The sequence below is a fragment of the Miscanthus floridulus genome, chromosome 1, assembly GCF_019320115.1.
Source record: "Miscanthus floridulus cultivar M001 chromosome 1, ASM1932011v1, whole genome shotgun sequence".
Taxonomy (NCBI): domain Eukaryota; kingdom Viridiplantae; phylum Streptophyta; class Magnoliopsida; order Poales; family Poaceae; genus Miscanthus; species Miscanthus floridulus.
Genome location: NC_089580.1, coordinates 43,068,914 through 43,096,212, shown reverse-complemented (window position 1 = coordinate 43,096,212; position 27,299 = coordinate 43,068,914). Strand labels below are relative to the sequence as shown.

The window sequence follows — 27,299 nt, the reverse complement described above, 5'->3', positions numbered from 1 at the left end:
ATTCTCATACATCTAAGCATCGCATATGCAATTATTGCATCACAATGCTTCGCGTTGCGTCACAAAGCGGTAGTCGTCTCATTCAACATGAGCGGCGACCGACCAGGGTTCGAAGGCCAGCCTGCGAAGGGCTCGAACGGAGCCAGAGGAGAAAACACAGATGAGCCCTAGCGGCCTTTGCCCAACCTGCTCAGAAGTGGACAGGATCATCTCAACCTTCTCATTCGATCCTAACCTCAAGCCATGCCCATAGAATCTCCATCGAGGGGAGGCCAGCGGGCCACCTAAGTCAGTCTCTGGAACAACTTGGGCATCTACTGGGAGGCGGATCAAGGAGCAGTGGAATGCCACATGAGGGCTATGCCAACCCCATTACGAACGACGGACCCAGATTCCACTCGGACATGCCCGTTATCGAGCTCACCGAGTGCGACACTCGAGCCATCGAGACAAGTGATGTTAGCTCAACCCTTCCGGTTGTGGAAACCATGGACAAGGTGATGCATGAAACTCGGCCGACCCCTATAGAGCCCAACGGGGCTCGGGGGCTCGAGCCGCCTGACCCCAACTCGAGAATCTGACCGACCGCGCAGGTTGTGGCTAGGACAAACATTGGCGAACACCCCGACCATCAGGAACATAGGAGTCTGTGGCCCTAGGAAAGAGTAATAAGGTGCTCAGCCTCCAACTGACTCACCAGTCAGTCATAGGCTCGGGAGCTACACCCACCGGGTGCGTTTGCGCGCACCTGGCAGAAGATGAATTACCGATGAGTCCCTCCCTCAGGGGCTAGGCACCCATGTCTACTTAGCGTGCCTCCGCAGCCTTCGCCAGTTCCCTCTTCAGGGGCTAGGCGCCAATATCCCCCTGGTGTGCCTCCATGGCCTTTGCCAGTTCTCCCCGTAGAGGCTGGGTGCCTAAATCCTACTCGGTTACCTACGCAGTACAACAAACAAGGGAGAAAACACTGTCAGTTGGCATGCCACCTCCACGGTGCAATGGGCGTAGGAATTACAAAGCGACAATGATAAACAGTACAAAAACTAAGAATAATGTTTCTGAAACAAAAAAATGCTTTCTCCTACCAGTTTCGCTATCATCTCCTTGATCTTTAGTGAAATTCAACCCCAGCAACGGCAAGGGGTCGGGTCTCACTCGGGGGATAATAAGGGTATATATATCCGTGCACGACCCTTCCTCACATTGAAAATCTAGAGTCAAGGTTTGCAGAAACAAACATTGAGTAAAACTGGTCGGACTGCAAGAAACCTACGACCCAGCGGCTATGGCACTCTTGATTACCAGTGTGACCAGAGTTTCTCGCCCACACTTTGAGCTCTATAGTCTTAAACAACAGGAAGGGTCAGAACGCATTAACCCTTTTTACACATAAAAAGAGATAAAGAACAAATTTGTTCAACCAAAATGAAAAAATAAGCTTGTTTAGATGAAACAGAAGGGTTGAAAATTGTTCACTTATTACAAGTGCACCGCCTGACCTATCTGACTAAACTAACCCCTCGGGGGGATGATTTTATCTTGTATCTTGGCAGAAAGGTCATGCACCTGGGGGCCACCTCCTTCTCGATGTCGTCCAGCTCGGCGTCGGTATAGATGGGCGCGAAGCCTTGGCTCATCGTTGCTAGATCGATGTTCTTGTAATGAGAACGGACGATCATGAACGATTGGTGAACACCAAAGCGAAGCGCGCTCCTTGCCATATCACATGCCTAGTCCATGATCTAGGTGGCATGAACCGCGAGCGAGCTTGTCTCCTGCTCCGAGGCCAGCTCGAGCTCATCGTAGACCAATTGGACAGCGACACGCAGGTTGTCATGTTCGTCGCTCTCCTTCTAGAGGGTATCCTTCACCTTGCTGAGCTCCTTCTATCGGTGCAAAAATGTGTCAACACACAGCAAGCCAGAAGGATATGCTCGGAGCGAGCTCGGAGATACGCGTGGATTCAACGTAGGACCAACCGATCCTATGAATTCCCAAGGCATGCCAGTCAATTTGACCTGCAATTGATAAGGAGAGAAAGTTTATCAGAAATTTAGGGTGAAACATGCTGGTTTTGCCAAGATAGTTCCAAGTGTGCCGCTTTGGGAGCAGCCAGATAGGAAAATAGACTAAATAGCTGATACGAGAAGAAATCGGCTGTTAAGGACTATGACGCTCACGGGCCATGATTGTTTTTATAGTAACGAATGCAACGTACTCAATTTTAATGATCCTTTCCCTTAAGCTATTAACATGTATGCATCAAAAATGTATCACTGGCTAAATTAGGTTTGATCAATACATGGTGTAGGGCCAATGAATCTGGTGAAAAGGGATATGCCATGCAAACAAGCGACTATTTGATATAGATAGATCTACGAACCGTCTAGATCTAATCTATTACCGTCAACAGTGAGGTTCGACCGGATCGATGCAGCTATGATGATGATGATAGTCTAGGATCAGAAAATCCATAGAACTAACCATACTTCAACATGTTCATGAAAGTGTGCCATATCTGTGAAGGCATAGACAAATCGGCTAAAATAGCCGATTCAGGTAGAAAAGGGATTACACCATGTGAACAATCGACTGTTTAATATGGACAGACCTATAAACTCATCAGATCTAACCCATTATCCTTAACAGTGGGGTTCAACCGGATTGTTGTTAGCCAAAATAAAGATAATAAATTAAACTTTTAAAGTAAACAAATGTATTCACATTTAATAGAATCAAGAAGACACACTGTAAGCGTTAAAGTACGGGTGATCGGCTATTTTAGCCGATGCAGGCATAGCAAACATCCGAGGTCATGCCTGGTCGAAAGCAAATCTACCAGCTAGCATACTCCGATCTAAAGTGCTAACAGTAGGGATCGACCAGATCGTTACAGCCATAATAGCGAGCTATAGATCTGATTCAACTAGTTAGTAAACCTTCTCAAGATCAGACATGCCTTGACCACGTACTATACATGATCAAGATCAAAGTAGAACAACAGATAAAACATAATCCATCATTTAAAGTATGAACCATAATGATGTGACAAAATAAACGATGGACTAAAAGGATATGAGGCCGATATAGATTGATCTCAATCGGGCAGGTTGATATTGCTGAAACTAATAACAATAAGAACATTAGCAAGATTGGTAACTTAATGAATCTACCCAAAGGGTGCCACCCTTAGGTAGAGCCGATAACTTGACCTTAATCTAATTCGAGCAGTGGAGGTCGAACTTAACCGATGCAGCCATACTTGAACTAGATAAGGATCGATAACTAGCTTATACTAGAGCTCGCAAGAGGTCGGTCAGACCGATGCAGCCTTACAACACAGAAGTACAAGCCATGATGGTACTTACAGACAAGCCGGAGGTCGATCGGATCGATGCAGCCCGGCTTGTTAAAGAACTCGCCGATATCTATAGTACTCCTACTCCTAAAGGTTGGCGTGAAGCCAAAAAAAGTAATTGGTATTGATTGGATGTTTTTTTACAATAGCCGAGGTCCAATATTTATACTCAGAACCTAAGCATGAATCCTACTCAAATATGACTCATTACAATCTTTGAAATAAAAGAAAACATTCCTAATTTAAGATAACTTAGACTCCAATCCTTATCCCTTTTGCAGAGTTCGACATTTTTCTCCCTGACACCATCCGTACGTAGTCCGTCGATGTTGTCTACTGATGTCATCCACAAAATAGCAGATTCCAACACTGCATCAAAACCAGCTGATATCAATTCACATCTGATCGATTCCTTGATGATACAATCTTAGGAGCTCTGAGTTCCCGCGTTCTTCTTTCCCAAATTTTGGTGTAAACACCTTCTCTAGGCCGTGGCTCTTCACCACCTCTACCCCGAGCTTATCATCGAGACCTACCTAAGTCACGTACTGATCATGTCAAAAGGCATACCATAGATTCTAGGGAGAAAGACAAGAAGGGAAACCAAAGACATACCATCCACATCCGCCCGAAGCCTGCACACTTCATCACGCTGCCGGGTCACCTCGGCCTCCAAGCGCCGGACCTCTTCTTAGTGCTGACCGACCACCACGGCGAGCCTGGTGGACACGCCCTTGGCTACAACCTTTAGGTCCCTCTCCCTCTAAAGCTCACCCTCGAGGTGGTTGATCCACTGTTGAGCGTCGGCGCGCTCCTGGCGAGCCAGTGTAGTCCCCATGCAGAGCTCCTCTACAGCCCAAAGCAAATCATCCCGCTCCTTAAGTAGCCGTTCGACCTCCACGACATCCGTGCACGCCCTCTCGATTAGGGCCGTGAGCTTCTCCTTGGACTTGCGAGCATCGTTGCAAGCGTCCTTCTCCCTAACTCTGAGGTCGGCCACCTCCTAGGCGACAGGGGCAAGCTCAGCCACCTCCTAACGGGCGGCAGCAAGCTATGCGGCTAGCCTCTCACTCCACTACGTCTCCTTAGCAAGGAACTAGGACTTCTCCTGGGCTGCATGCCATAAGGATCTACGAAGAAGACAAGAATTAGAGGTTCAAAAAGAAAACATGAGGGTTGAAAGCACGGTCATATCATACCTGGCCAACCGGGGCGACAATGTCGCGCATCGAGCTCAGCATGGTGGTCAAGGCGTGAACCGCGTCCCCAACCTCTGTGTAGACGCTCCCCCATTCCCTCTCCTCTACCACTTTATCGAGGGTAGCCACCCGGACCAGAGACCGGGACATCCCCATGCCGACCTCAAGCGGCGTCGACCTCTCTAGCGGTGCTAGCTCCTCCAGAGTGGCTCCTCTAGCAATGGAGGGGGCGGGTGACATGGACGTGGAGGCCTGCCCTATCGCCACATCCATGAAGGATGCCTCAAGTGACCCTCTTCCGTTTGCCCTACCATGGACATGCCCACCTGCACGGACGGTGGCTTCAGCCGTGCCTCCTCCGCCTACGACATCGAGGACACGACTGGCCGCATCATGCCCGCCACGGGCGCCTCGAACGTGCCCTCCTCTACCTGCTCTCCCATCGACACGGCCATTGGCTGCGCCTCCCCAGTCGACACTATGGCCACCCGAAGCCACTCACGCCCTCCACCGGCATAGCGCCAGCTGGCTCCTGGTGCATTTGTCGAAGGAGGATCTTTTTCGGAGTGAGCCACAGGAGAGTCCCACGTCCTTCGACACTGCAAGGGACATGGCGGTCAGTTCGTGGTAGAAATTAGTCAAGACAAAAGGATCAAAAAACTCTTGACTCACCTTGATGCCATCTTGCGAGGATGTTTTTGGGCCAGCTTGCCTGACCCTGGCTGCTCCTCGTTAGCACGTTGCCGCTTCGAGCCCTCTCTCGGCTCAGAGGGCTCAGATAAATCAGAACGGTCGCCTCCCGCCAACTCCGGAGGCACCATCGAGGGCTTGGATGGAGCGGAGCGACCCGCTTCTGCCGGCTCTATAGCCACCATTGAAGGCCCAAGAAGGCAAGGTAGCCTGATTCCACCGGCTCCGAGGCCACCGCCGAAGGTCCAGACGGGGCGGGACAGTTTGATTCCACCGGCTCTGGGGGCGCATCCTTCCCCTCCCACCCCATGGCATGCCACAGGATGGGCCCCGCCTATGGTGAAGGCGGGTCCTCATCCCTGGTGGCCAGATCATCCCATGGGATGGGCGACATGGAGCCATCATCCTCCTCCTCCTCTTCCTGTTCTTCCGACGAACCTTGACGCCGCTTCCCTCGCTGCTTCAACCGCCGTTTCTTCTCCTCGTCGTCCTTCTTCTTCTTCCTTTGTTCATCCGCGGCATGGTTCGCCGCCCTCACGGACGCGTGCTCAGGCAGCAGCGCGACAAAGTCCTAGAAGGCTAACCCTGCTGGTAGCTCGATGAAGCCCATATCCGGCCACATCACGGGATGCCCCGGGATTAGGAACATGACGTCGGCCTCCTCGTGGCCTCCTTGACGTGCTGTGCGATCTCACTATCGTGAAGCAGCCTCTAGGCGAGTGTCGTCCCGATGAGTTGCACGCCGGGCGTCATCCCGTACAGCAGGAGGACATGTGCCATCAGCAGCGCCACCCTCCTCGCGTGATACCCCCAATGACGCTAGCCCTATGGAGGCCGTAGGTATTTAGGAACTTGATGGCCTCGAGGAGGCCGCGCATCCTCTTCTTCTCCTTGATGGGTGGCCCCCACAGCCATGACGGTGGTACCTCTTCGATCAGACGCCCGGAGAAGACCGGCAAGGGAGCAGCAGGGTCGTTCTTTAGGTAGAACCAATGCGAGTGCCACCGCTTGTTGGATCTAGAGAGTTGGCAGGGCATGTACTGTGGCAGAACCACCTAATCTAATGTCTTCCAGGAGTGCTCGTCTTCTATTAGACACTAAGCACCTAAAGGAGAACACTAAATTACTCGGTTCCGTCGGGCACACCCCAGGGGAGAACCCGAAAATCCACATTTTCGCCATCAGGATCACAAATGAGAGAATAAAGCTTACATCATTCTTAACCATTTCTTACATCGCTTTTAGTACAACATCAGAGTATAATATTTATTACTATAATAGAAGAATGTAATTATATTATCAGAGTTATGAATAATTTAATGTAACAGCGGAATATAAACATGTGATCAGAATTACAGCGGAAATAAATATCTATTCATGAAATGATGAAGCATTGATATATAAACTATGACAATAGATTATAATACTTTCATTTATAAAAGCTTTTGGTGAGAGTTATAAATAACAACTACAATCGCAGCGTAAAGGAAATCCTCGCTGAGCCCACCAGGAGGAATCCACACACAAAGGTCAGCTTTAGCCTCCACCTGTCACCTGCAACAGGGGGAATAAAACCCTGAGTACTCAATTGTACTCAGCAAGACTTACCTGACAGGAGGAAAGAAAAGACTCCAAGGATATGCAAGGCTATCTGGCTTGTGGGTTTATTGCATTTGTAGGAAGCATTACTAAGCGTGCGTCCTTATATTTGATTTTTATTAAAAGCCACATTGGTTCATTAACTAACCATTCTATGTAAGCACCTGTACTACTTTCAAGCAGGTGGTAAGCAATCAGAGTTCCTTTTTCCATTACATCCTTCATCTTTCAGTTCTTACTATGATGCTAAACCGTAGACAAGCCATACTGGATTTCCTGACGATTCACGAATCAATGCCCCCAGCTGGGTACCCCAAAAACACACGCCCTGCTTATACCCCAGGCACAAGCAGGACCAACCCATCACTCTCCTGTCCAGGTCCCCGTCCAAACTGGGACTCCAAGCCCCCGCCGCTGAGTCCCAGACTCAGTGCGGTGCAAGGACCTCCTCCACCAAAATAAAACCCTAACAGTCGGTCCGGAAAGAGCTGGATCCGTGACAAGAGAGCAACAAGTCTTCCAAGCACCCATACACAAGTATGTGCTCGGGATAATAAGTCTGTGACCTGCCTAGAGCCTTATGCAACGATCGGTCCTTAACCGACCAGACAGGGAAAGCAGTGTAACCAAGCCATGCCCCGCATCCACGGCGCCACAACCTCTTGCACCCACCAATACCCAAACCATATCTCTACCCGGTCACCATTTTCCTTTCCACCATTTATATTTTCCAAGTGATAATAATCCATTAAGATATTTCCTATCTCTCGCGAGTGACAGCCATCACTCGACTTCTACCGAAGTCCTGTAGCATAGCAATCTACACGATCCTGTCATACTAGTAAGACTCATAGAATAAAGATATATATATATATATATATATATATATATATATATATATATATATATATATATATATATATATGCAAGTGGGTTTCATTCAACTCCTTAAACTTAATGCACAAATATAATTTAAACTGCAGAAAAGTAGGGGTTATGCACCGGGGCTTGCCTTGGTAAAATGTAATCAAAAGTTAACATTCCATCTCCGTGATATGATCACCATAGCATCATCTTTTAGCTACTCCTATCGATCCCATGACCCATCATCGTTCCTCGCCCGGCAAAATGTCGACTCCGGCCCGCGTGCAGCTTGCGGACAGAACAGGAAAGTCGAGAGAGTGAGAAGAGAGCTGGAGCTACGGAGAGCGGAGGCTCAGCTGCTGGACTGTGCGGGCTCGCATTTTATAGGCCGCGAAGAGAAGTTGGCAAGCTTGTCCGCCTGCCATCGTGCGCGTGTTGGACGGGCTATAGATAAGGTGAGAGCGATGGATCGGATCTGTGGGAAATCTAGAATAGTTAGCTCCACTGTAACTTGTAGGTGATTGGATGCTTCAGACGCTTGGACCGGACCTAGGAAGAAATAACTAATGCTCTGACCGGCCTAGAGCTAGGTACTTGTGCGTCTCACCTGGTGCATTATTGACCAACTAGTGATTGAGTGTGCGAGTCAAGCAATGGAGCAAAGCACATGATGCATATATGCTGCTTGACCGATGCATTTAGCTATTTCGCTTCTTGGACGAAAAAGGTTTCTGCAAAATGCAATTAATATCACTGATGGGCCTGGACTAGAGCAAAAACTGGCCACAGGAGCACAAAAGAAGTCGTAGCTACAGTGTTTTATGCGTGCTACAGTGTTTCGTGGGAAGAAGCTGGCCATGCTTGGAAAAAGTACATGCACGAACAAAAGCAAGCTGTGGAGATTCAAGCAGCAATAGGAGAAGCAATGAATGGGCAAGTTGGAAAGAAGCCAACAGAAAAAGTACAAGAAAGGGATGATCAATCAGTAAAGAAGTGTTGTACCAAATACCTCATTATTGTTGTTTTAGTAATAGCCGTGTTAGTTCAAGCTTGCCTTTTGTGGCTTAAGTAGAGTACGTGAAGCGTAACAGGCTATTACTTGCATCTGCTATCATTGTATTAGGAAACATGGAATGTAGACTTAACAAATTGTCGTACGTGGATCCCTATTACTTGCATTTGCTATTAATTCAAGTGCGTGTTTGATGGGCGTGCCCCGACCAACACGACGATTGACTGGGTATATATGCCATGGCCATGGGTCATCCCTTCCACCAATCCAATCCAGTACACGGTTCGTCATCCGACCGGTCATCGTCGCCAAGCTAGTTGCTACCAAACCAGGTGCAGAACAGCACAACACAACCCTGGGAATTCATATCGTCAGGGCTGCATGAGGGGCTGCTGCTGCTCACATGGCTGGCTACAGTGCTCAGCTACCGCGAAATACTAGTACACAAATAATTGGTCAGAGAGATAGAACCAGACTTGCACGAAACATATGTGAGTGTGTGAGCCTGATGAGCTCAGCTTTTGCTTTCGGCTATCCATCCAGGTGGCCGCGACGAGTGTTTATATACTATACGTAGCTTATAAACTGTAGCATTGCAACGTTAATAAACTTTCTAAAGCTCATCTTTCCTTTGATCGCACGATCGCACGTACCACGGCATTAAACAGAGTGATCACAGAAGAATCTCTGCGTTTACAGAGCAGCGAACGAGCGGCGTGCTCAGCGGGCCGAGCTTGTAAGTGAGATTAATGCGTAGCGTGTGCGATGCTATTGCTATGGTCGGTCGTCGCTGTGCGCGTGCTGCGCGGGTAAACAGAGCAGTGGAAACAGCGGTGGCCGAGCTCGAGCTCGGAGGCAGGGGAACAAGCGGCAGCCGTAGCTTGGCCTCAGCTTAAAGGCGCACGAGACAACAGACAGGCATCGTGGCAAGGACACGGGCAGCAGCAGAGTGCGCGCGCGCGAGAGAGAGAGAGCAGTATGCGGCAAGGCCAGTAGAGGGAGGGAGAGCAAGCAGCCGGCAAGGCCAGCAAGCTCGGTCCTTTCTCATAACGCGCACGTCGTACCGGCGAGATAGGTAAGATAAGTGGTCTGCAGCACTATCGTTATTATTTCAGCTCTCAAATATTCATTTACCAAGCCAACTATTTGTATTTTTAAACACGGCTAAAGCACTAAAGTTTGTTACTCGATATTTTAACTGTAACCAAAATCATACTCCGAATTTTTACTTAAGAACTCTATACCAGTCAAATCGTATTTTTGGTTATAAAAATTGTTTTCATGTTTAATCCAACAGAACAAGTCATTAGCCATTTACTTGCTAGAATCGTTATCGAATATTCCTAAATATTTCTATGCACTATGTAATTTAACTTGAGCGTTTATTTGAGTTTACGAAACTAAGTCACACAGGATTCGCTTATCGCCTCAAGTACGTTTAAATTAAAAACTCAATAAAACTCGATTCGGAAATTTTTCTTAGGCCTAAATCATGGTGCTGAACAAGTTCGTAACACCAGGGGTGTTACATGTACTCGGTCGCTCGCTGCCCCTAGAGGTGGATGCCCGCGCATCCCATCAGCACCGGGGTCTCCTGACCTCTCTCCTTCTTCTTGATCAAGGAGATGGAGAAGAAATATCTCCAAAGCTCAAAGTGGGGCTCGATCCCCAGGTACCCCTCGCACATCGTGATGAAGGCCGCGATGTGCTAGATCCCATTGGGGTTCAAGTGCTGCAGCTTGACCTAATAGTGGTGCAGCAGACCCCTAAAGAACGGGTGGGGAGGAACCGTGAGTCCACGCTCGTGGAAGAGCGCGAAGGTGACGACGTAGTCATCGGGTGGCGCCGGCGCATCCTCATGGTCGGGCACAAGCCACTCCGACGCATCGGTCCTTCCGTGGAGAAGACCACGCTTGACGAGGCCCTCCATGCACACATGGGTAACATCGGAGCGGTACCACGAATCCATGGAGGATGGAGGTGGCTGCGAAGAAGCAAAGGCGGCGGCGGAGGAGTGAAAGCTATAGATCTAGGGCTCCGGTGGCGGATTAGCAAGCACGATAGATCCGAACTGCGGCAACGGAGAAACAGAGAAGGTAAGGCTGTAGTTTTGGTGTGCAGGAATGCAAAGGGGGAGGCCACTATTTATAGGGCGGAGCGGGGCGAGAAGGTGAACCGTCCGCCTGGATTCACGCGCCCGCTGTGCCGCGTCACGTCACCTCCCTCCGAAGATCGCGCACGCTATCTCTAGCCGTGCACTCGAAGGATACACCGGATGACGGTTCGCCCGTTCAATGGGCCAAGAATCGTCGTAGGTAAGGTGAGATACGGAGCTAAAAACGCTCCTACGACCCATTTAGGCCTAGGAGTTCAAAGGCTAGCCCTCCGACGGGTTCACAGCCGCTCCGGGGCACCCTTAGAGTGAGGGGTGGAAAGGGATGGGCCCACTAGCGGCCAGTACCCGGGCGCACGAGCGTCACAGGCATCCCGGCCCATGTTCGAGTCTTGATCGGTTCCTAGTCCATGGTTTTTCCTCGAAGAAAGGCAATGAGCCCTCGGGACCGGTCGAACAAACTCGAGAACTATATGGATTAGCCACTGAGAATCTGGAGTAGGTCACCAGCTAACCCATGCTGGACCCTGGCGAACAGGAAGCTAGGGCCCCACTCGAACTAGCCTGTTAACAGCTCACCGAGCACCATGTTTCGTCCATCGAGGAAAAACGTGGCATGGCTCAGCCCCACCATTTTATCAAAAAAAGCTTAAAGGACGATGATCACAAAGATGAGCCAACCCTTGATCGGACCCCTGCTACGCGCAGGGGCTCGAGGGAAGTTGGACTCGCAAGGAGACCGAACGCGCGGTCGCAGTACGACGATGGACCAATCGGATCCTAGGGGACTGGAATCAAGAAAAATCTTTCCGACCTCGCGAATCCTATGGTTACATGCCCCCAAGAAGACCGATTGCGACAAAAGGAAACCATCGTCCTACTAGGACACGGCGCGGACTACAAAAAGAAGGTCAAGGCCCTCAGAGTCCTCCCGTCTGAAAAAGCCTCCAAAGGAGTATTCTACTCCTCCGTGGGCTCGGGGGCTACTGTCGGGTATTGATATTAGGGATACCCTGACTTCCCCGAATGGAGCAAGACGTATTAAAAGGTCTCGCCCGACCCCAAGGCCGCGGGCTCCGTCTCGCTCGATCCCTTGGGTGCGGGCTCCGTCTCACCCGCCCCCTTGGGTACGGGCTCCGTCTCGCCCGACCTCAAGGCCGTGGGCTCCGTCTAGCCCGCCCCCTTGTGTGTGGGCTCCGTCTCAGCCGCCCCCTTGGGTGCGGGCTCCATCTCACCTGACCTCGAGGCTGCGGAGTCTCGCCCGAGGCTGCGGGCTCCGTCTCGCCCGACCCTAAGGATGCGGTTTTCGTCTCGCCCGACCTCGAGGCCGCAGGGGTATCACCCAAGGCCGTGGGCTCCGTCTCGCCCGACCCCTTGGGTGCGGGCTCTGTCTCGCCCGACCCCAAGGCCGCGTGCTCTGTCTCGCCTGACCCCTTGGGAGCGGGCTCTGTCTCGCCCAACCCTAAGGACGTGGTTTCTGTCTCGTCTGACGGGGACACATACCGCCGACAACCACTCTAGGTCCAGGCGTATGGGCCTGGGTCAAAACTCTGACACCAGGGATGAGACTGGCACGCCTCGATGTAACCCGTGGCCATGACGGGCCATATCTGAGGATTCACATCAAGAACAGTGTCGGACGTGCCGGTGCTATTCTGCCTAACCCTCGTACGAACGCTGACAGGCGAGTCAGTTCACCACGACGCCCGCCGGGATGGAATCGAACGCCATGACCAGCATATGACGCCTGCGTATGATGCCAGTGACGAACATGGCCGCGACGTGGAGCCATCCCTGTTGACATCTACATGATGGGTGAGACCCGCATGAAGGAGAAGAAGAACCCGACAATCCTGTAAGTCTTCTTCTCTCTCCCGTTCTTCTCCTTTTTCTCCTCTATAACCCGCGCTTCCCTTCGCCTATAAAAGGGGAAGCAGGGCGCCCCTACTGGGGGGCCGGGCCCAGGAGATAAAAACACAAGAGCGCGACACGAGCACACGGCTGAGCAGCAATCGAGATCTCAGCACTCATTCACTCCTTCCACCAGAGACTTGGGATCCTTTTCATCTCTCGCCTATTTGTAACCCCTACTGCAAACCAAGTGCCGGCGAGCAGCAACAAACTGGACGTAGGGACGTTCTGTCCAAACCAGTTTAAACCCTTGTGTCCTCCGAGCACACCATCCGAGCCAGACGCGTAAATACAAATTTACTCGTCGGTGGTCTGAAAACACCGACACTTACGGGTGTCAATGATCAGCTAGTTAGGATGATCAAGAAGTGGCTTCGACCTGGGCAGAAGCTAGCTGTTGGAAAGCCCGAATATAAAACAATCATTGAAGCAAAGCTTGGTTAGTGTAAGCTTTTCTTGTTTGCTTTGCTTATGTTAACAATTTTGAACAGGAACCTTGCTATGTATTTTTTTCAGGGAATATACTGCCTGTTTAAAGAAGCTGTGATGGAGCTGATGTGGGGCCTAAAGAATCTCATGAAGAGTTTAGTGCCTGATGAAAGGGTAGAGCTGAGTAAGGAGGACTGCCTCCCAATGAGTCAAGGAATGAAGATCATCCTTGGACGTTATGGCTTCGATGTCAAACCAGAGATAGTGAGTCCTGGTTTATTGCTTGCTTACTTCACACTTCCCAATATTTTGCGTTTTTTCTTAAATATCCACTTACAACAGTTATAGTTGTAGTATTTATACAGAAAATTCTGCCCTTTGTGTATTTCCACTTAACGCCTTGTATGTAGGTAAACGCAGAGATCATTGAGATGGCATGCGACGCCTTGTTTGAATGCAACCGTTGTGAGAACAGACATGATGAATCCTTGAAACACTCTGCTAGTATTCTCAAGGAGGTATCTGGAATCGACGTTGGGATGCTCTGAAAATTGCCCTTGCTCTCAAGGTTATATGTTACCCTGAAGAAGAATTTGAATATGATGAGGTAATATAAAGGCATAAAGCATTGCAAATGTGTTCAATAACTGCTTGATGTTCGTTTGAGGGAAAGACATACAACTAATGGGCCAAAGTGTTTTGCTTTCAGATTTTGTCAGATGATGAGCTATCAAAATTGGTAGCTGAGGCACCCAAGTTTGAAGGCAAGTTCTTTAAGCAGAAATGCTTGGGAGTATACAAGGCGATTGTACGGGCTAATAGAGTTAGGTTTACGGCCCTAACGGCATTGAGGTCCTTAGTCAAGGGGGAAAGGCCTGAGAATGAGAAGTATGCTGAGACTGAGAAGGTCTGAATTGAATAGCAGTGATCCACAAGATGAAACTCCGGGGCACTGTGAATATCGTTATAGAGAAATAATATCAAGTTCCACCCCTCATGTAATTCCCTTATATCCAGCGTTGTCATCACAACTACATTCAGTAACATCAAATGGTTATTAAACACTTGGTAAAATTAAAACCTTATTTGCTCTGCGCTGCAAGGCACGCACTCGTTTGAGTGTATTTCATCGGCAGTGCACAGCACTCGGAAGCTGTTTCAAATCGCTGCTGCAGTATTCTCGCAGCAGGGCAGGGAAAAAATTAAAAAATGGCAGACCCAGTGCCGGAGGCTCCCACATGAGTGGGGTCTGGGGAAGGAAAAAACCTATAGTTGGCCATGCAGCCCGAGCCCGTCGGCCCGGCCCAAGGCCCGTTTTTTTGGCCCGGCCCAAGCACAGCCTGGCCCGCGCATCTAGCGGGCCCGAGCTGGCCCGGCCCGGAGGAGCAGGCCGTGCCTGGGCCTTACCCCAGGCATGTGGGCCGGCATGGCACGACCTGCTACAGAACAGGCGGCCTGCTAGCGGCGCGGCCGCGCCCCCAGGCCAGGGCAGGGCGACATTCAGCCCAGCTCCCTCTCGCTTGTTGCCTCCCCCCGCCTCACCCTCAGTCCCTCACCCCGAGCCCTAAATCCTACCCGCTCCCTCTCGCCTCTCGCCTCTTCCCCGTGCGGCGACGTCTCCCTCGCGCGCGTCCGTCTCCCTCCCGCGCGCAGCCATCTCCCTCCGTGCGCTGGCCTCCCTCCCTCCTTCCCTCTCCCTCGTCGTGTGCTGGCCACCCTCCCTCTCCCTTCTCTGGTGCGCTCGCCTCCATCCCTCCCTCTCCCTCCTCTGGTCCGCTCGGCTCCCTTCTCTTCCATGGCGACGACGGCACATGGCCCTAGAGCGGCGGCGCGTAGTCCTCGAGGAGCGGCGACGCGCGGTTCTCGAGGGTCGGTGGTGCGGCCAGGAGCAGGCGGTGCATCCACCGAGCTCGCAGCCCCGACGAGATCCGGATCCAGCGCGATGAGGCGGAGGACGACGAGATCCACGCGCGAGGAGGCGTGTGGCGCTCCCCGACGGCGGATCCAGGGTGGGCGCGCTCACCGGTGGCGGATGCAGGGCATGCCCATCCTCCGGCAGCGGATCAAGAGTGGTGGCATCCCCTGGCGGCGGATCCAGGGCGTGCTCGGCCTCCGCGGCGGATCTAGGGTGGTGGCGTCCCCGGCGGCGGATCGAGGGCGGGCGCGACCGGATCCAGGGACGACGAGCGTGGTGGCTGGCCTCGAGCGGCTCCTCCGGATCCAGCTTCGAGGGCGTCAGCCTCCTCGGTGGCGAGCGTGCTAGCCTCCTCCGGATCCAACGTCGATCTCCTCGGCGGCGAGCGGCGTCGACCCCCTTCCCCTCTCTCTCTGTCGGCAGCGTTGGGCCTCGGGCTGGCACAGCCTGTGAAATTGGTCGTGCCTCGCGGGCCGGCCCGGCACGGACATTGGCCCATAGTGCTGTGCCTGGGCCAGAGGCCAAGCCCGTGGCCCTATGAGGCACGGCCCGGGAGGCACGGCGTGCCGTGCCGGCCCGTTGGCTATCGGGCCGGCCCGTTGGCCATCTATAGAAAAACCGAGGCAAGCCTTCCCCCGCAAAATCTACGGAGAGGCTGCTTCGAACCCGCGACCTGATGACTCAGTGAGACCGCTCTCATCACTGCACCAGGGCAGGGAAAAAATTGCGATAATTTTTTTTTGTTGCATGCAGAAAGCGAGCTTAAAGTTCCATCAATCAACTGGGACAAAAGATACTTCAGGAACGAGTTAGCATATTCATAGATAGCCTCCCCAAACCTAGGTAAACAAAATCAAGATAAGGCTCAAGAGCTATCTGCAATTGCTCCAGGTCCAGGAAAGCGATTCACGGTCAAGGACTGCACTTTGTATTCACCTGCAGACAGCACGAGTAAGAAATAATAAGTCGCTGAATGGATAGGCATCAATAGTTACTATTGAAATTGTTAAGACCATTATAAGTTATCCAACAATAGTATCTTTTTTTCAATCAGGATAACAATAGTTCATATAGCACAGCTTCTAACTAACGAGTAGTTCATATACTTCAGGTTTTGATTGCTATGTATATGTGAGAATGTGGATTAGGACAACGTAGCTTTGGCATATTGGCCCTATACCCTATACATATACACCACCTGGCTGTCCAATTGGAGTACATATTCAAGAATTTCCACGAATATGAATATGATGCCCTTTCTGATCATATTGACCTTGCTACAGGTAAACAGGTTTGCTTTTATGAAATCAATTGCATGATATTATTTTTAGTCACACAACAAATAAAAGCATGCAGCCTTACTATCTTATGTATCATCTTATTTTTAGAAAAATCAGTTCTGGCTCATATGTTCCCAATACTTGTTGCTTACCATTACTTTCTTGCTTATTGCATCATGTGGAAAATGACCGATTGCGCCTCTGAACATCGAACTCGACATCAATTAGGTCAGTTATACCAGCTGTGATCTTCTGGCCTACTCGGACAGGACCCACACCCTCAGGAGTACCTGTTGAGGAACAAATGAATAAGCCACAGAAAAAACTCAGATGCGCAAAAACTGCACGTAGAGAAAATGTCACTACCTGTTAGTATCACATCACCCTCCATTAATGTCATGATGGAACTGATATAGCTGATCAGAAAAGGAATCTTGAATAGCATGTCAATTGTCGGTCCTTTCTGCCTTAGTTCATCATCTACCTGGATACAGTTGGTAGTGTCTCTATCTAACAACACTTCTGCACTGACTAGAATATGGCATTGATTCATTGAGGTGTAATTATAACAAGCGAAGACAAATAAATACAACATACTGTCCTGACTCCTGAGCCACCACCAACCAATTCCAAGCACATGAACAAAAGCCATTGCTTACTACTGCACTAATTGGAGTGAAGATGTCTTGTCCTTTAGCCAAAGTCCATGGAAGGCCTGCAGACTGCAAATTAGTGGATGGTGAATATGAAAAAGAAAATTAATGGTAATAGTTCTTTTGAATAAAAAATATCAAGAGATTGAGTCTACTTAAGGTCTTGGCAGCCAATTAATGCTAGCAGATTTGTACAACAAGATATATTGAGAGAAAAAAACGTTATGTGAAATGAATGAAATATACTGGATGGATGAAGACAGTAGCTAGCTCGACTAAAAGCATCTGACTCTTTGCTATTCATCAATAGATATGATCACGGAGAAGATCCACTCATGAGACTAAATTGCAAAGTTAGTTACTGAATTTCCTTATGTAGTAAATCAAATGCTCGTATGATCGTACATGACATTCAACAACAACTGGAGATGACAGATGACACTACAACAACAATAATTGAACAATTAGTACTGAGACTCAGGAAAACTATAGAAGGTAGAACTCACCTTAGCAACAGATTGAAGGTCCCTTGCTGTCATGTCCAAAGCAAGTGCATAACCTGGGAAATTGAATGACGCAAGCAGTTATCTCATATTTAGTTTGTCTCCAACAAACGCCTTAAACTGATCAATTCAAAAAGCACAAAAAAGAATGAGGTAAGCACAAAGGAGACTAGGTATTGTAACCTTTTAACTCGAGTTCAATAATGATGAAGAGAACATATTACAAACAGTTTTTTATTTCTATATGCCATGAAACATACTTCCGTATTCCTGCCTATGGAATAACGATCATCAAATGAGCATGAGCTTGCCTTGGCAATTCTAACTGTTAAATTGCTCGCTTTCACTTTATCAAACGAAGCTAGAATTGCTAAAATCCATCTGTTTCTAGCTGCCATCACTCCTTGTCAGTTTTCACAATAAAGCAGTAAGGCCAAAATAATTCTCAATGATCCTAAATAGTTTCCAGAGCATGAACACATCATAGAATCCTAATTGATCTTTCTGAACAATGAAACCATAAGAATTTTTTAGTACACTTTGCAAACACACGAATTTTTTCTCTATAAATGAGAATATAAAGTCTTACTATGGCTCCATCGTTAATTATCTCAGGTCACTCGTTGTGACGCAATTCTCAAATTACCTCCGACGAAGTCCATGGCGGACGCCTCAGGAACGTCGCGCCCGCGCCGGGAGATGACGACGGCGAGCTCGACCTCGTGGTGCAGCGACTCGAGCGGCTCCGGGATCTCCACGGCGGCGGTGGCCACTCCAGCGTGGAGGAACGACGAGGTCGGCTTCAGGAACAGGACGGGCTCCTGCAACACACCCAAACATAAGCGAGATCAAACCAGAGGGCCGCGCGGGAAGGAGGGGGAGGGAAGTTAGAAGCGCGGCAGCGTTTTGGGATCGAGGATGGGAGGCGCGCGGACCGCACCTTGGGGACCGGGTTGCCGAGCTCCTTGGCGTGGGCTACGTAGTTGCGCCCAACGCCGATGATTTTCGTGCTCGCCGCGAGGAGCCTTTGCGCCGCCGCAGCCGCCATCGCGGCCGGCATGGTTTGGTGGACCGGAGGCTTTCGACGAGGAAGTGGATGTGACGGTGATGCGAATTGGTTGGTGGATAACGACTCTAACTAATCGATACTGCGGCCCTTTTCTTTCTTTCTTTTGTTGCCGTTGAGTTTTTTTTTTTTTGAGAAATTGCGGATGAGATACATGGGCTTTACAGGGCTGTTTTGCTGCTGCATACCTAGGCCCAACATAAGATGTCCAGAGCCCCCCTTGTACCATATCTCCATTCTAATTGATAGGAATGGAGAGTTTGGCAACCAAAATAAAAACTCTAATAGCTTCTTAAGTTAGATTTCTAAATATTATCATCTTTTATTATGGATTTCTCACTAGCTTAAGATGGAGAGCGGGCTAGCTCTCTAGCATGCGCGCAAGATCTAGAAAAGTTATTGGAGGGTGGAAAGATATAGATAACGATTTTTATCCAAATGACTTTCCAAATGATGGTTTAGATAGTGAGTTTAAGAAAAATTCTTGAAGATGCTCTAAGCTACTATCTTAGTCTCCTCTAAAAAAATCTATTATCGTAGCCCAAGTTTTCTTCTAATTCTAAACCGGGCAAAATGTCTTCCTCAATCAATTCGTAAAAGTGCTTATGGTGCCTCCCTACACTAGTTAGTAAGGTTGAAAACGGATGGGATGAATCCCGTTCCGTCCGCAACCGTATACCGTTTTTTCCCGACCATTTTCGTTTTTTTCCGGGAAAATACAGAAACGGGACGAAAACGAGATGTGATGCACCGGGACCGGAGCCGAAAATGGTTGAGCGTTTGTCCGTCCATATTTCCGCCGTTTTTTAACCGGGATATCCCGTTTTGATCCCGTTTGTATTTCAATCCGGGATAAGTCGAATGTCTTGCGGCCTACTTGCCTGTTCGTTCGGCAGAGGCCCAATTTGGCCCAAATAAAACCCTACCAGCAGCACTACGCACTGACGCACTTCCTCCTTCCTTCCCGTGACTCCTTTCAGCCGCCGCCGTCCACTCCCTGTCTCCCTCCTCCGTCCTCCCGTGAGGCCGTGACCGGCACACCGGCCTGGGCACAACGGCACTCCGTCCTTCCATTACTCCCTCCTTTCCTCCGTCGTCCCATCGCGAAGCTGCTCCACTCTGCTTTGCTGCCGCCGCCGCATGCTCGTCGACGCAGACGGGAGCTCCCTGCCGAGTGCTCACCTCTCAGCTATGACCTCCGGTGGTGGCGTTGCTGTGGCCTGCCTCATGCTGCTGTAGACTATGCGTTTGTCATGCACTAATGCAGTGAGCCCGTGACTTCTTGTGAGCTGTACTTATTCAATTTGGTTTATGTTTATGTATGTCATGCCGTGACTATGAGAGTTGTGACGTGTATTACGTGTGCACTTATACAGTTCGCTTTATGTTATACACAAGGGAGTTGCTATATTTCAGGTGCCTGAAATATAACAACTTTTCAGGCGATGGCTAACAGCCTTTAGATGTACATCCATTGGTCAGAATCTGTTGTAGTCGTTTCTGTCACCCAGCCACTTATCGGGTCCGCGAATCAACCCGCCAAACATTAACGGGCGCATGATCTGATACCCGCTAACTGAAGTTGGTGCTCATTTGGGCCAAAATGAAACTATTGGCCCAATAAACACACGTACATGCATACACAGAAAATTACAACTCTGCCACTGCACCCTCCAGCATGCCGATAAAATCTAGATCCAGAAAGAGCACGAGAGTGGAGAAAAGGGTAAAAATTAGTAAATAAATGCACAGAAAAAACATCAAAACATGAAGAAGAAGAAGAAAGGATACGAAGATCAGTCAAGGGAAAAGGTCCTAACCTACAGAATCTTGTATTTTTTGCCTTCATATCCTTTGTTCTGTAATGCTCTATAATCTGCTATTGGAGATCACACTGACACACAACACTTTGCACAAAATCAGGCATGGCCCCTCCTCTCTCTTGTCACTAAAGTAGGATTAGTATTTCATGATGATTTGTTGAATACACACTCAAGTATAGATAGAAGACATTACGAACTGCATAACAATGAAAGCATAATCATTTCTACTGAGTAAAGAATGAACCATCTAAATGATGCTGAAAAACTCAGACCACACATAAGAAAATTGCACATTTGTATTAGTGCAACGGTTACTATTTGATAATGCAAACTTGGTTTTGGCGGACACAAATAAAAAAACAGAGAAAAAGGTGAGTTAGCACAATAAATCAGGATCTACTGACAAGCTCACAGCTTCAGATGACATCCTAGTACTTGAGCGTCATGCTTACAAGCTTATCTCATTTGGTAAGCTGACTTCCAAGAAGTACAAGCTGTCAATCACAAAAAACATGAATTAGGATTATAACAGAATAGTATGTACTGATGTTAAAAGACGTGTAGAACAATACAAGCTCTACTGTATTAAATATCAAGTTCAGCGCCTTCGCAACCCTATAGGGCCATACTGTAACTGCTCCATTATATGCACTTTAGAAATGCGAATATTGATGACAGGTGTAACTGTTGGCAATTCCTTGCTGTAATTTAAATAGGTCAACAAAGCTAAATTAGTATCTACTTATAGAAAGGCACTCCAAGTAAAGCTCAAGAAGACTTACATAAAGGTTCGCTAATGCATCTGAACTGTTCAGGATAGACATCTGCATGGGTAATTGAACAGATACCAGACATTAAAGTGAAAGCATGGAGGTCCTGATGCCAAGTACTTCTTTCTGAATATCACATAAAATTAGAATGGAAGGAAGGTGCCATGCCCTTCATTCTGACCTCTGTTGCTCCAGAAATGTAAATTCCTTGGGTTTTACTTTCCTTGATCAGCAGGTTGTCTTTGGACAAGTCAAGAAGGTCCCTGAGATATGAACAGATAAAAATTGATCCTCTCCATAGCAGCACTTTAAACAACATTTCTAGAGAGGAAGTATGAGAAATTCTCTACCAAATACTCACCTCACTTTTCCAAATATATCTCCACCTGAGACATGGTAAATAACTTATTTTACTATTCAGCTTCAGCAAACCTAACAACTAAGGGGGGGAAACTAGCAATAAAGGGGCGTACCCAATGCAGAGAGCTCCCGCTCTATGCGGGGTCTGGGGAAGGGTGTTAGTGGCAAGCCTTACCCTCGCCTGTGCAATGCGAGGAGACCACGACTCGAACCCGGGACCTTTCGGTCACAGGCAGTAAGTCTCTACCGCTTGCACTAGGCCCTCCCTTAGCAATGTAGATTCTAAATCAGCATGAGGCTGGTATGTTACCATTGACAACTTCACAGTCCACGTGCTTTCTGATGATCCTAAATATACAAAAAGCTCATCCACAACTCACTGTACTAGTCCAGTTTTCTGTTCACGGCAATGCAAGATGCTTGGTCCCTATGTTACATTCAAAATTACATATATGTGTAAGGTCAGGATAGAAGAGACACGATCAGTAATTATCCCATAAATTAAAGCTCAAGGACATTTAATTTACAAAAATTACAAAACAGGAATATGACAATTGCACGTTTCACATAGTGCAAAAACTACATGCTGTTAATGCAATTATACTGTATATGTATATAAATACAGAATTCAGCTCATGAAAGAATGATAAACTGGAAGACAACCTCACATATGAGAGAACAATTTACATATCTCATACTGCCAGATTCCAAAGGTTCACACAATGAGATAATACAATTTCCAGAAGCACAAAAGAGGTAGAAAGAACCTTAACATGAGCATCCAGTAGCAGCCATATTTGGATGACACCCTAGTTCCTCAACCAAGTACTTGCACATCTCCAGATGGCCCTGGCATGCTGCTCGATCACCATTTCCTATGCCAAGGTTCCTTATGATACCTTACACACAATGACAAGAACAAGGTCTAAGGTATAAGTGTGAACAATGAAGAAAAAACAATGAAGAAAAAACAATTCAGGCCCCAGGAAAGTACATGTTGTATCAACCAATATTAGGCACCTACAAAGAAGAGCCCCTAATCCCCCACGACCAAGCACCATACCTGGAAGACAATCCCAAATGAGCCTGTACACAATGAGTTGTACCTGTGACATGTTCTACCATGTAATTGATGACCTGCAATTAAGGCCAGAACAAGAACAACACATGAGTTACTGAAGACAAGATGAGGCTACTAAAAGTACAGACATCAACAATAGGTACACATTTCTATTCTGCACACTACAGAACTAATGACAAAACTGGAAGACCGTGCTTCCTAAATGCATATTAGACTTCAAAAATCAGGTAAAGAAGCATGAACTGAAGCACTCATCCATATAATTCAGCTGCAAGCACTAAAATAGGTTAGAGCAATATCATTCATCATCAAACAATCTAAATGATGCTACACTTGAACTATTAGAGTAAAGAGTTTTCCTAGTGCAAGCTTTTTGAACATATGTTTTTCCTGCTTAATCAAATGTAAAAAGGAAAACAAAATAGTGGGAAAGTTATATATATAAAGACTGGATATTGCACATGTTAAACATCATAATTGCAGTAATTTAAGTGTGCAATTTACTACTTATAAATGTGCAATCAAGAAATGGATACTACACACATATTTATTGTACAGTATATGCAACACACAGTTAAAAGATGTGAGCTCCTACTATTCTATTACAACAGCCGAGCTATCCAAAACCAGCTACAAGTCTACATATTCCAGAGAACCACATCAGCTACCGACACACAGGGCTATATATGACCTGCAGCTATATGCACATGTTGGCTGTGGTAGATTGATTGAACAATCAAATATACATGGTCATATCTGTGTTTTACTCACTATCTGACCAGACAAGCTCCCAAGGTCATATATAGCCAAGAAGAGGATACTATAGACTACAACTATTCAAAATTAAACTACAAGATGTATATACATGGAGGCAGCGAGCATGATTCCATCAGTATGTGATACTTATACTCAACAAGGTACAAAGATGGTCTAATACAAGGTGCCTACCAGAGTTCAAACTACAAAATGCCACTGCCATTGTCAATTTGTTATTATGTTAACCGCACCATGCCTATGGCTATGAGACTATGGTAGAATGCGCCTATTAGTCAGCACTTGGTAGATATGACGAAAAAGCACAAAATGGAACAAACCCAAAGGAGAGTTCTGCATAAACCCCCCATGTGGTCACTTGGATTTTGAAAGGGTTCAATAGTAAAATGCAGAAAATTTCCTTTTTTCTGACAATCTTTCTAGAACAGAATACAATGCAGAGAAACCAGGAAAGAGAGGGGGCTGACATATATGTCACACATGAATTAACTTATCAACTGCAATCTGCAATTGTATAACCATCAGGCCTTATCAGAATTCACTATTTCCTTAGCACGATAAAGAAAATCAACCAGACCAATCTCAAGGTATCCTGACTTATAGACAAGCAATATGAATTCTAGACAGCCTGAGACCCTCATTTTCACTTGGCACTCAATCATCATAGGCGGAACACATAACCCAACCATTCTCCCAGTACAATCAAGTGGGCATCAACAGACCACGTCACCCATGCATCCACACGCACCACAAACCACAACTCCCGATTCCAAAACAACGACAGAGACAAAAACTTGCCTTGGGCGAGCACAAACCACAATAAACAAAAGGAAAAGGTGAGTTAGCACAAATCACAAGAGACAATTTTTTTCTATGGAAGGACAAGGACAAAAAACTTGGTGTGGACAGGCACAAATCACAATAAACAGATGAAAATGAGTGTTAGCACAAAACACAAGAAACAGTTTTTTTCTATGAAAGGACAAGGACAAAAATGTGGTTTGTGCTGGCACCTTAACAAGATCAAATGATGACCAAACCGAAAAGGTTGCGTCCCTGTACAAATCAGTCAAGCCAAGCTCTCGAAAACTGAAAAAATAAGATGCTGTTGAAGCTCTATACTGAAACTTTGAAACACATTGCAGCAGAGCTATTGCTGCTCTGGATTATAGGAGTTTTAGAAACAGAATAGCTACATGAACTAGGAAAACAAGGCAACAAGAGCTAAGTCACAAGCTGATAACTTACTCTAAAAACTGTCAACTAGCTACAATAGTTCGACTGAACTGCTGTAGAAACCAAATGGATGCCCAAAACAAGAGGAAACTGTCACTGAACAATTATTCAAAAGCAAAAAAGAAAACAAGCATGAGCACGCCCGACAGACAGAAGTCACACAGAATGATAAACAAACAAGCAACCCCTGTGAGAAATTTCCAAAAATCAAACTAAACGCGATTGACCTGAGATTTTACATGTGGTCTTCACCATTCAAGATTATTTGATAACTTAAATCTGAACTTAACTCTACACTAGGAGTGGTTTTCAGAATTGCAAGTGTATATCTAAATTTGGGTTTTGGAATTTTATGTTTCTGGTGTCATGTCATTTTTACACTTGTTGCCAAGATAAATAGCAACATGTCTATATAGTTCGACATGTAAGAAAACCATAGAAGGTGGTCTCATAACACATCCAGATCTACACAGGAAACATGCATTTACCTCTTCATCATAGGTTCATCAGGATGGAGCCCAATTGCATCAAGAGTCCTTTCATCCATGACAAGTTCAAATCTTCTATCCAACTTCGACTCCAATACATCATCAACTTGCGAAAGGACTGTTCATATAAGATGAAATAGTTCTTTTCTGCTCTTACAATATTACAAGGTAAAGTTGAGTTAAAAATTAGTAAAGTTGAGTTGAAAAATCAGTAAGCACACATTACTGTTTGACAAGGAAACGGAAAGTTCAAAAAACCAAAAATAGTATTCATTCAGTCAGAATTACTACAGACTAGTGTTAGATGTGGTAACTTGATATAGGAAAACAAAAGATAATGTTAGTTGCCACTTGTCCTATACATCTCAAACTCCCAATATGACTATTGCCTATTTTAGATTTTCCATAAATACTTGGGTGCATCCATTGAACATGGTAGCTATTTATAAGAATATTCGAGATTTAGTAAGATAGCACATTATTGCCTATTTTCAGTGAATAAGTCTGTAATTTAGCAAATTAGTAAGATAGCAATTAGTGTGAAATATTCTTACTAAATCTGTAATCATCCATTAACCTACAAATAGTTACTGATTTGTTAACAAATAGCCATTGACCACAAGATCATGTTACTTGTAAGATAGACAAGTCAAATAGCAATTTAGCCTTCTAGTTCTAATGTCAACAAAAGTAGCAGTGACAGACAATTTTAGTTGCAATTTCGCCTTTGCACCTGAGGTAGGGTGAGAGCATAAAGCACTGGTAGGTAATGAGCAAATGCCCACCACAAGTAATGCCTTCGCACCCATCTGCAACCATATAAACACACAGCCATAACTCGGAAGGTACTTTGCCAAAGGGGCTTTCATCATTGACATACCTGGACAAACTCAAATGCATTAAGACAATTCGGTTACAGACCAAGCAGGAGCATGATTCTTTAAAGCAGTTTGAATGTAAATATTAGTTCTGGAGGTTGAACATCTTAAATTATAAATGAAATATCTGGAGGGCTGCATGGCTCCCACGCACAGCTCTTTTTAGTAGCATAGCAAGTTCAGGTTCATTCTTGTATGTATTAAACTAGTTGGCAAAGAGACCAAATTTAGACATGACACTGTACTACCAAAATTCTGGTTTTTTTTAGGCTCAACAGAGAACCGTACTCTGATGGAAGCTCACTACCATACAAAAAGAAAAATTAAAACTGATCAAGTTATCGAACAACTCACTGTAAATCAGAACTAGTATCTGAATCTGAAATGAACAAAAAAGAATGGAACACACAGTTAAAAGACTGGATATTACACATGCTAAACACCATAATTACAGTAATTTAAGTGTGTAATTTACTACTTATAAATGTGCAATCAAGAAATGGATACTACACATATTTATTGTACAGTATATGCAGGAGCTGCATTTTCAACCAATTGATTTTCTTTTGAATGACTACATGACAAAAATATATTTAGATAATGGCAAACTGTGGATTAGCAGCTGCTATGAACCTATGAACGGTTCACTCAGCAAATCATAATTGGAATTTCCAAAAAACAAGCAAACAAACAAAACAGCTATTGTCCAGTATGAGCATGAACTCAGCATTTTATTGCTTACAATTATTTTTAATCTTAGTCTCCTACCAGGAAATAAGTTTATTGGCCTATGGTTAGTTTGTTGCATATAATTTTTCACTCTATACTGATGGCTTCGCCTTATTATTTCTACTCGACTATCTATTTGGTGGCTGCAATATGAAGGCAGAGTGCAACAGATAGTAGGAAATGCACCAGTAGCGTCTAAAATCAAATTGGATAGCACCCCTAGAATGCCAACAGGGAGAGGAGGAGAGTGACAAGCAGGCAATGACTGGTGTTGGAAAAAAAGACAAGCCATGACAGAATGAGGTGAGTGACAAGTAATGGGTGAATGAAGCATTGAAGCTTGTTCGGGTAACTGAATGAAGCGAAGCTCCCATGTCCTCCAACAAATCCATGGACTGACAGAATGTGGATCCCTCCCATGTCCTTCTACCTTCAGAAAATACTTTCCTGCACCAAACACTAACAGAAACAGAGCTACACTTGAGTCTTGCTTTAAGCTTACCGCTGAGACCTCCTGGTTTGCCCAATCCATGCTCGCGCCCTTGATGCACTCTTGTTCCATTTCCCA

General features: G+C 46.7%; 1 long non-coding RNA gene and 1 pseudogene across 1 annotated transcript; both read right to left on the bottom strand.

The window, feature by feature from the left end:
- Window positions 1-15,858: 15,858 nt before the first annotated feature.
- On the bottom strand, window positions 15,859-18,652 carry LOC136481508 (probable acylpyruvase FAHD2, mitochondrial; annotated as a pseudogene).
- A 1,798-nt stretch (window positions 18,653-20,450) lies between these two features.
- On the bottom strand, window positions 20,451-21,231 carry LOC136481605 (uncharacterized). The gene is made up of 3 exons (XR_010764793.1): window positions 20,988-21,231; window positions 20,820-20,909; window positions 20,451-20,611 (listed from the first exon to the last, which is right to left on the bottom strand). It is a non-coding gene; the product is annotated as an uncharacterized lncRNA (long non-coding RNA).
- Between the last annotated feature and the right edge of the window lie 6,068 nt (window positions 21,232-27,299).